Raw genomic sequence first — 8,842 nt, 5'->3', positions numbered from 1 at the left:
TTGTGCGACCCGCAGACTAATCCACGAAGTTCAAAATATTTTGGATAAAATTAAGTAAGCCTAGGGGCCTACTTGTGTTTTTCATTTCTCTAGCATCCTAGCTAGATATTAGCTTAGTTAACAGCAGTTGTGATGCGAACTACAGTTTCTGGTCCTTTTGTGACACTGAGTAAACTGCATGTACGATTGTGCTTGTTGTACTGATTTTTTTTTTTGTTTTCAACTGCAGTGAGAAAAGTGTTGCGTAACAGTTGCCTTTTGTAGACCTAGTGCGTCCCGCTGAAAGGCTGTGATCTTGCTCTGCGGTCCACATGCTGAGTTGAGTTTGAGACCCCTGTTCTAACTGGTTCTGCTTTTTGGAGGTCTCAGAGTAACTTCTGGGGAGTTTGGTATAATAATCCTGACAGTGATTTAGTACCCTTTATGCTGAATGTGATCTAGGAGGGTCTTTGGAACTTGTCACACTGAATAGCTTTGTGATAGTCATCAATTGCTTATTCTTCTTGTGCCCGATTTTCCCACCTGCAAGTGGCAATAATGGATAGCACCTCCCCACATAGTCGTTGTGAGGATTTAGTAACTAATATTTTACTAGTAAGGTGCTTTACAACAGTTCTTGGCACACAGTAAGCCATTACATAAATAACTAGAAATAAATAAATATTAAGACATGAGTTAATCCAACATAGGGTTTTTATTGAGACATTTTCCTCTGAGTGCCTGCTTCTCACTGAAGGATTGATTCAGATTGATGACACCTTGCTGTATTTGGTATTTCAAATACAATTTTAGAATGTGCTAGCCCAACATAACTGTGTTATGATTCAAGACGGAGCTGTTGTGATCAGCGCTGACATTATTCAGCTATTCTGAAGACCTTTGAGAATGTCAGACTTGTTCAGGGAGCGGAATGATTTGAATCTTACCTTCAGTTTATGATTATTTCATAGAGAGTTTCCCAACTTATTTTAACGATTTACCAGTTTTAGGCTTAAGCCTAACACTTCTAGAAGATAAATGATCTTCTTCAATAAAATTACGAGAGCTCTGTGGGGCACTAAGCTACAATAAAAAAGTGAGTATTGAACTCAAGCTAAAACTCATGATGTGATTTTGGGACAATTACTTTTCTCTATGTTTTTCTCTTTTTCTCTAAAATGTAAATAAAATTAAGGAATTAAGCTTCTATGTGTACTGCTGGGGCTGCCTCCCATCAACTTTTTTAAAAAGGAAGTATTATATTATGAGAACTTCTAATGTGTACTCAAGTAGCTGTAGAGTTGCTCTAGTTGAATTGGGGTAAGTGCCTGTCTTCTCTGTGCTCTTGAGCTTAGCCTGTCTCACATGGTAGCCCCTGAGGCATCTCTGTGTGCCACCCAGGGCTCCCTGAGACTCATTCTGAAAACAGTTGGGTAATAAGAGACTATTAACTCTTAGCTAATAGTCTGGGATCCTAAATATTTCTAAAAATACATTTGTTTCAAATAAGGTGAACTTGCTTTAGCATAATAAATAAATAAAACATACATACAATACATACATCCACTTTATTGTACCCAGTTGGAGACTTGGCTATATAAATGGACCCTGTGGAAAAATGAAAAAATTATTTTGCTGTACAAACAACATTTAGAAAGTTTTCTAAATTCTGAGCTTTACTCTTCTGAAAGTGGGGGGAGCTGTTTGGGCTTGAAAGGCAATCATGAAGACTTAGGGAGCTGGCTTTGTGTTTGGTCTCTACGTTTTTGAGTCACTGGCATTTGTCATTCTTTTACTGCTATTCAAAACTGTGAGAATAAAAAAAATCTTCCTTTAAAAAAAAAGGTATCTGAAATTTCACAAAGTATGCTGGCATCACAGCATTTCATGAATATTTAATCATCATCATCAAGACAGGAGGTTGGAGAGAAAATCAGGTTGTGATATTTGGCAACAGCAGGTGTGGGAAGGAGGGTGTTGACACCCTCTGAAAACGGATGTGGCATGTGGTGCGGCAGGTTCCCTCTGCAGTTCCCACATCACCTGGGGTCCCAGACGTGCTGGAAGAAAACTCAAGGGAGTGGGAGTGTGTCCTTTGCATGTCAGGGAGTTTCCCCGGCAGGGAGGATGGTCTTATAGACTCCTTCTCTTCATAAAAACCCTCATGCTCTCCCTTTTTGTGGGTCTTTGCATAATGCAGCTACTAGCTCTGGGCCCTGTCCCATTGCATCATGGGGTTTTATTTCCTATTATTGTCATTAAATGAGTACCTTGTTTATGTATGTATAAGTCAGTGAGAGTACAGGGATCCAATTATTGGAATTTGGGATGGAAGAGGAACTTTCTTATCCTACAGTCAGGGGCAAGGGTTGTGAGTCACCTGTGTACGAATTACTTGTCTACTAACATACCACACACTTCAGTGTGCCACTCACAGGTGTCACCATTGCCTCTTTGCAGCAGGGCTGACTCATCCTACCAGCTCCTGCCCCTGTTTTTTGTTTTTGTTTTTGTTTTTGTTTTAACTGAATTTACTGGGATAATATAGCCTTTACCATATTGGAGTTTTCTGACAGAAGATTGAGAAAATGTGACACTTCAGTTCTCAAACTTTAATGTTCACAAGGGTCAAGTGGCAGGACTTTTTTTTTTTTTGTATTTTTCTGAAGTGAGAGGCGGATGTGGGGGGGGGGGGGAGGCAGACAGACTTCTGCATGTGCCCAACCAGGATCCACCAGGCATGCCCACCAGAGGGCGATGCTCGGCCCCTCTGAGGCATTGCTTGCTACAATTGGAGCCATTCTAGCGCCTGAGGCAGAGGCCATGGAGCCATCCTCAGCGCCCGGGCTGACTTTGCTCCAATGGAGCCTTGGCTGTGGGAGGGGAAGAGAGACACAGAGAGGAAGGAGAGGGGGAAGGGTGGAGAAGCAGATGGGCGCCTCTCCTGTGTGCCCTGGCTGGGAATTGAACCCGGGACTTCCACACACTGGGCCGATGCTCTACCACTGAGCAAATTAGCCAGGGCCAGCAGGACTTCTTAACATTGAGGCTCCTGAGCCCACCCCAGAGATTCAAATTTAGTAAATCAAGAGTGGGGCTGGGAATATAAATTTTAAACAAAAGGCACTCGGGGTGGTGGTCCAGGGACTGCCCCCACATCTGACTGTCTCCAGGTTGGCTTCCCTGGCCTCTGCTAAAGGGTGCCCTGGCATCAAGGTCTGGGCTGAGACTGGAGTCATGAAGCCCAAACTGTGGGATGGGCTTTGGTTCAGAGGGTTACCAATGTACAGAAGTCCTTATTTTGCAGGACAGAGGCAGGAGTTTGGCTGGATCAAGAACTAAGACAAACCAAAAAAAAAATGGAAGGAAGGAAGAAAGGAAGAAAAGAAGAAAGAGAGGGAGGGAGGGAGGGAGGAGAGAAAGAGAAAGAAAGAAAAAAAGAAAGAAAGAAAGAAAGAGAGAGAGAGAGAGAGAAAGAAAGAAAGAAAGAAAGAAAGAAAGAAAGAAAGAAAGAAAGAAAGAAAGAAAGAAAGAAAGAAAGAAAGAAAGAAAAATACTCCCTTCCCCTCCCCATGTGATTTGGGCAACTAGCTGAGGCTGGCTGTCTGCTGTCTGGTTATAGTTCACAGGAACTCATCAAATATCAAAACGAATCAGCAAGCACAATCCCCAGCACACAGAAATGATGAAAATAAAGTACAAACTTCTTGGCTTAGTGTTTAAGACCTTCAGTAATATGGTCTTAGCCTTAGAGTTCAGAATGAATTCCTTTCATTCTTCACACATTTAAACAGGGCAGAAGCCTGTTCAAGTGATGATGATTGGGGTTGGGGTTCAGTCTAAATTGAGTCATTTGGGAGTCGGAAGCTCATTGTTCCTGTGCCCCTTCTTAGACATCTGGGCTATACCCACCATGGTGTGTTTCTGGTACCTCAGAGTTATAGCCCTGTCTATTTGGCACCAGAAAAATTCTATAGCAGCTTCCCCTTTGAGTCAATACCTATGATCAGAACTCGGTCTTTTTAATTGACTTGTTTCCTCACTTTTATTATTTTGCCATGCCAATTTAGGTCCTAAAATATAACCTTATCCTGAAAATCTGTCTCACAGTCAAGATGCTGATATGAAGGTGATAACAATTTGGTACTAGAAGCGTAGAATGCCAGCCCTGGAAGGGACCTCACTCTGAGCACATCCAAACCTCTTCATCTAGTTGATGAGAAAGCCAAAGGCCAGAGAAGGAAACTTTCCCAAGTGTCTCCTTGTCCAAGGACACCTGGAGAATTGTGAATGAGGGCTCAGAAGAAAGTCCTCATACCTGTGCAGGTGGGTAACACCTTTCACCTTAACTAGTGCCTTTCATACTTTACTTGGAGCCTCAGTGTGTCAAAAGCTTGTCCTATTTGCCTTGTAGTTGATGATACACTTTTTAATCACATTTAAATTTTGACAGGGTTTGCCTCCCTTCTTTCATTTCTCCCCTGCTGAGACATGTGAAATGACTCAGGCTATTAGAAGGGGAACATTGGGAAGGAGAAAAGAGCCAATGGGAATGATTTCATCATCTGTGGTTTTAAAATATCGGGGTCATCTTCAATTTAATTTGACCCATATATATATATTGAACATCAGAATCTGCTGGTTACTGCACAGGGTGCAGGATTGTGTCACCTGTGAGACTGAGCAGGACATTCCTCCCTTCTGGACCCCAGAAACCTAGAAAAGGGAAGGAACCCACAAGAGAATTAAAGCTGAGAAGAGCGTGGGAAACCAGCTTACTGTGTGAACTTGGGTCAGGCGATTCTCTAATCTGGAGAGGTTGCTTCACTAATGAAGGAAGGTGGGCTATGATGGCTGCCTGAGGTCTGCTTGGAGATCCTGTCCCGCTCTGTGAGGTGGGGCGGTGACTGGTTTCCACATCCACTCCAGGGCAACCCACATGTCCTCCTCAGCTCTATAAGCAGGGACAAGCCCAGTGCTTCTCAGGCATGGAGCCACACCCTGGGCATGAGTCAGGCCTCTAATCCACCCCAATTGGGGAAGGTCCATAGGGGTGGGGACTGTGGCCATGTTTCCTATTCGCCCACCTTGTCCTTCCTTTGGTTTTATATTTATAAGGAAGGGAGTTCCATGACAAGGCTCTGCCTTGGGGGAGCCCTTCATTAGTGTCTGGTGAAGCTACCCCATTGTTTTTCTCTGCCTAATGCTTTTGAGTTCCATATTTTTCTGGCTAAGTGGGGGTATAAGAAAAGGGGACGGGCTGGCTACCTAGTTTATGATCCATGGTGCAAAATAAAAATGCAAGACTCTTGTTCAACAATTAAGAATTTCATGACGGCAAAGCAAAACCAAGCACAGGGCCTTTTTGTATTCAGGGCCCTGTGCAACTGAAGGTTGCACACCCCTGCGGCGACCCTGGGTGGCCAGGGAGTGGGATGGGGATCTGGGGTGGGGAGTGAGGGGGGACTTCCCTGGACCAGCAGGCCTTGGCCCATTGTCTTGAACCAAAGCCAAACATGATGAGACATTTCCAGCTGCACTGAAGGTGAAAAATGGCACCTGCATTATCGAAGCTTGGTGTCCAGAGAGTTTCAGGCTGTTGCACTTAAACTTGGTGGCAGTCAAGAGCAGACTCTATTTTGCAGAGGAGAACCAGCAAGGTAGGCAAGGTGATCAGCGTAGGATCACACTGCTCGTTAGTGGCTGAGAGGTCTAAATCTCAGGACTCCGAACTGTGAGGTCTTTTCTAGCCCTCAGTGAATCCAAGAAACAATGAAATTCTTCTCTGTCACTGTGGGTTACATTGGAACTTGGAAATAAGAGCGAAATTCAGGAAGGGAAATGAGATAAATGATAACTGAATGGAGAAAACAAAACAGTTTCGAGAGCCAAGGCAGTTTGTCTGAGTCCTATCTGATACACAACATACAGCAAAGCAGACAAATGTCTGGGCAGCCAAACAGAACTGTGCAAAGAGATTTTCAAATAGAATACACATATTTCCAACCAGCCTTGAGCTCATCTGATAAGGGACAGATTGTCCAGAGTAAATAGACAGAGGAAAAAAGATGCTTTGGGCTGAATTTAGTCTCCTGTCAAAATCACAGGGAAACTAATTGCTTCTCCTTCTCCTGCTGGCCGGGTGGGGCTGTAAAGAGATAGTTCATATATTTGTGTGTTTGTTCATTCATCCATCCATCCGTCCATCTATCCAACATTTCTTGAACAGCTCTATTAGCATGGTACTGTGCTAGACTCTAAAAAGAATCTAGCATGTAGGTTAGGAAGGTTTAAGACATGACCCCAACCTTTAGGGAGAGTTGGACAGTCATGCATCAGGGGAGAAAACTAATCATAACAAGGTGTACTACTAGTGAGCCATGCTGTGTGCCTTTGGGACTCAGAAAGAGGACAGGACTGGCTACGTAGTTTGTGAACGCCATTCATACTGCTTACATCTCTCAGTTGATAACCTGCCTGCAGGTTCCTCTTTGCTCCGACAATGGCAGCCAGTATCTACTCATCATCACTCTGCTCCTCTTCCCAAAAGACTCCTGGGGAGTGGGCCTAGCTGGGGAGTTGAGATGTGGGACTCTTATAGACAGTGCCTATTTACCCTTGGCGACACATGTCTATGAATCAGTCCTTTGCATGATCCTCCAGGGGGAAAACACGGGGTGGAGGTGGTTCTGGTTCAGATCGGCGAGCACCTGTGCTACTCATACTGTCTCCTGCCCATCTGCTGCCCTCGGCGTGTAGGTTAGAAAACTGCCCTCTGGGGCCAGGGAAAGGGCCAGCTGTGTGATCACTGGGGTGTCACCCGGTGCCCATCTGAAAAATGTCAGGAAAGGAGGAGGTCTCATAAACCAGTGTTTTCTAGCCCAAATAAGAACACCTAAGTTCTCTCTTAGTGACAACAGGGATGCAGTAGAGAGGAAGCAAAATGCATTGAAAAGTCTGACGCAGCAGGAGAGGAGGGACAAGACACCAAAAGGAATGTAATACAATTTGCCTGTGATTCTCTGCTCCTTAGCTGTTGAACCTGCTCCGCTCCAGGGCTGTGCATAGTCCATGATGTGACTGGAAATAATGGACAGGAGGTGAATCCCATGTGTCATCAGAGGTCTCATCAGAACGCCATTGCACATTCTTGCCAATACTTAACATTTACAATGCCCATGTGACTTTTAGTATCTCATTTGCTTCCTCAATAGCCCAGGAGGTGGGTGGAGTCTGCGTTATGATTCCCATTACACAGAAGCAGCAGCTGAGGTGTGGTGGAGGCTAAGCTACTAGCTGTTGATTCCAGTGAGTGGCAGATGAGGGACTAGAGCCAAGATTTCTTTTCCTGTGTGACCTTTCTAACTACAGTGCCTCTCCTGGAGGCGCCGTTCCCGGCTCCAGTTATCTCAGGAGCGCAGCGTGAGCTGGGAGAAGCATTCAGTGGCCGCTGGAGATGTAGCGATAATGAAGTAGCTGCCCCGTGAACATGTGATATCTTTTCACAGTTTCTTGCCCTTTAAAATAACATACTTCAAACAGTAATGCTTTAGTTGGTTCCACTCTTTAAGAGACCAGGCTGGGATCCAGCATTTCTCAGATGTCCCCCATCTTTTCGCTCCCATCCTGAGCCATCATAAAGACACTTGGAGCTGAGTGGGAACAGTATTTATCTTGCAATTACTTCTAATTGCCCTGTAGTTTTGTGGTGTATAAGTGGAGTGACCTAGATACCAGTTATGTGAATTTCTCTTTTCATCCTCTGGTCTGTATGGAGGAGGAGGGAAATGAGATCAGGGAGCAGCGGCTGAGTGCATCCCCAGTAACATTTCTATGTAACTCCTTGTCTTCACTGGTCAGGCTGCCAGGTCTCCTTCACAGGCCAGACCTAAGGCTGCCTCTTCCTCTGTGAAGGCTCTCTGGATTGTTCTCTCCTCTGGATTCCCACAGTGCTTGTTCTGAGCCTATCTTTGGTGCTTATCATTTTCTACAGATTTCATCTTCCTGGACTCCTCATGTGAGAGACAGTGTCTAATTTATTTTTCTCTTTTTGTCTACTGTGAGAACCGAGAATGGCCAAGGTAGTTGCTCAGTTCAGTACTTGCTGCATAAAAGCACAAACTGATTATATTCTAGACACTGTGGAGGCTTGGAAGCCGACTCTTCACTCACTGGGACCTCTCCAAGGTAGCCTGAAGCGGGTTGGCAGTTTCTTATTTCCTATAGGATCTCTTCATGACCTCGGTGCTCCTGGAACTGTCATTCATTATTTTTCTAACCCTCTCTTTTAAAAACTGAGGTTGGCCAAAATATTATAGTTAAACTACCTGTTAAATGAAAACATAAATTGATTATGTCCTAGATATTGTGGAGGCATGTAAAAGACAGGTGGATGTGTGATACTTTTTTAGTTTTATATTTTATGCTGGCTGACTCTCTATATACAAACTTTTATTTGGGCTTTAAAAACAACTTATTAAGATTCAATGACATTTTGTAGCAATTATTGCTATGTCAATTTTTCTTCTAGGTTCATTTTCATATGTTTCCTTCCAAATTCATCTTCTCTGAAGGAGAAATGATATCTGCTATTTACAGGTGACCAAAATATCAATTCAGAATGGTAAAAATATGACATCCTGCAAGACCCATGGTGGCAAAGTGGATAAAGTGTCGACTTGGAATGTTAAGGCTGCAGGTTTGAATCCCTGCACTTGCCTGATCGAGGCACATATGGAAGTTGATGCTTCCTGCTCCTCCTCCTTTCTCTCTCTCCTCTCTACAAATGAATAAATAAATAAAAATTTAAATATGACTTGCCATTAAATGGCATATCATGATTTATTGAATATAAATTAATTGA

The sequence above is a fragment of the Saccopteryx leptura genome, chromosome 8 (genome assembly GCF_036850995.1).
Source record: "Saccopteryx leptura isolate mSacLep1 chromosome 8, mSacLep1_pri_phased_curated, whole genome shotgun sequence".
In the NCBI taxonomy this organism is placed as follows: Eukaryota; Metazoa; Chordata; class Mammalia; order Chiroptera; family Emballonuridae; genus Saccopteryx; species Saccopteryx leptura.
Note: the sequence above shows the minus strand (reverse complement) of the source record.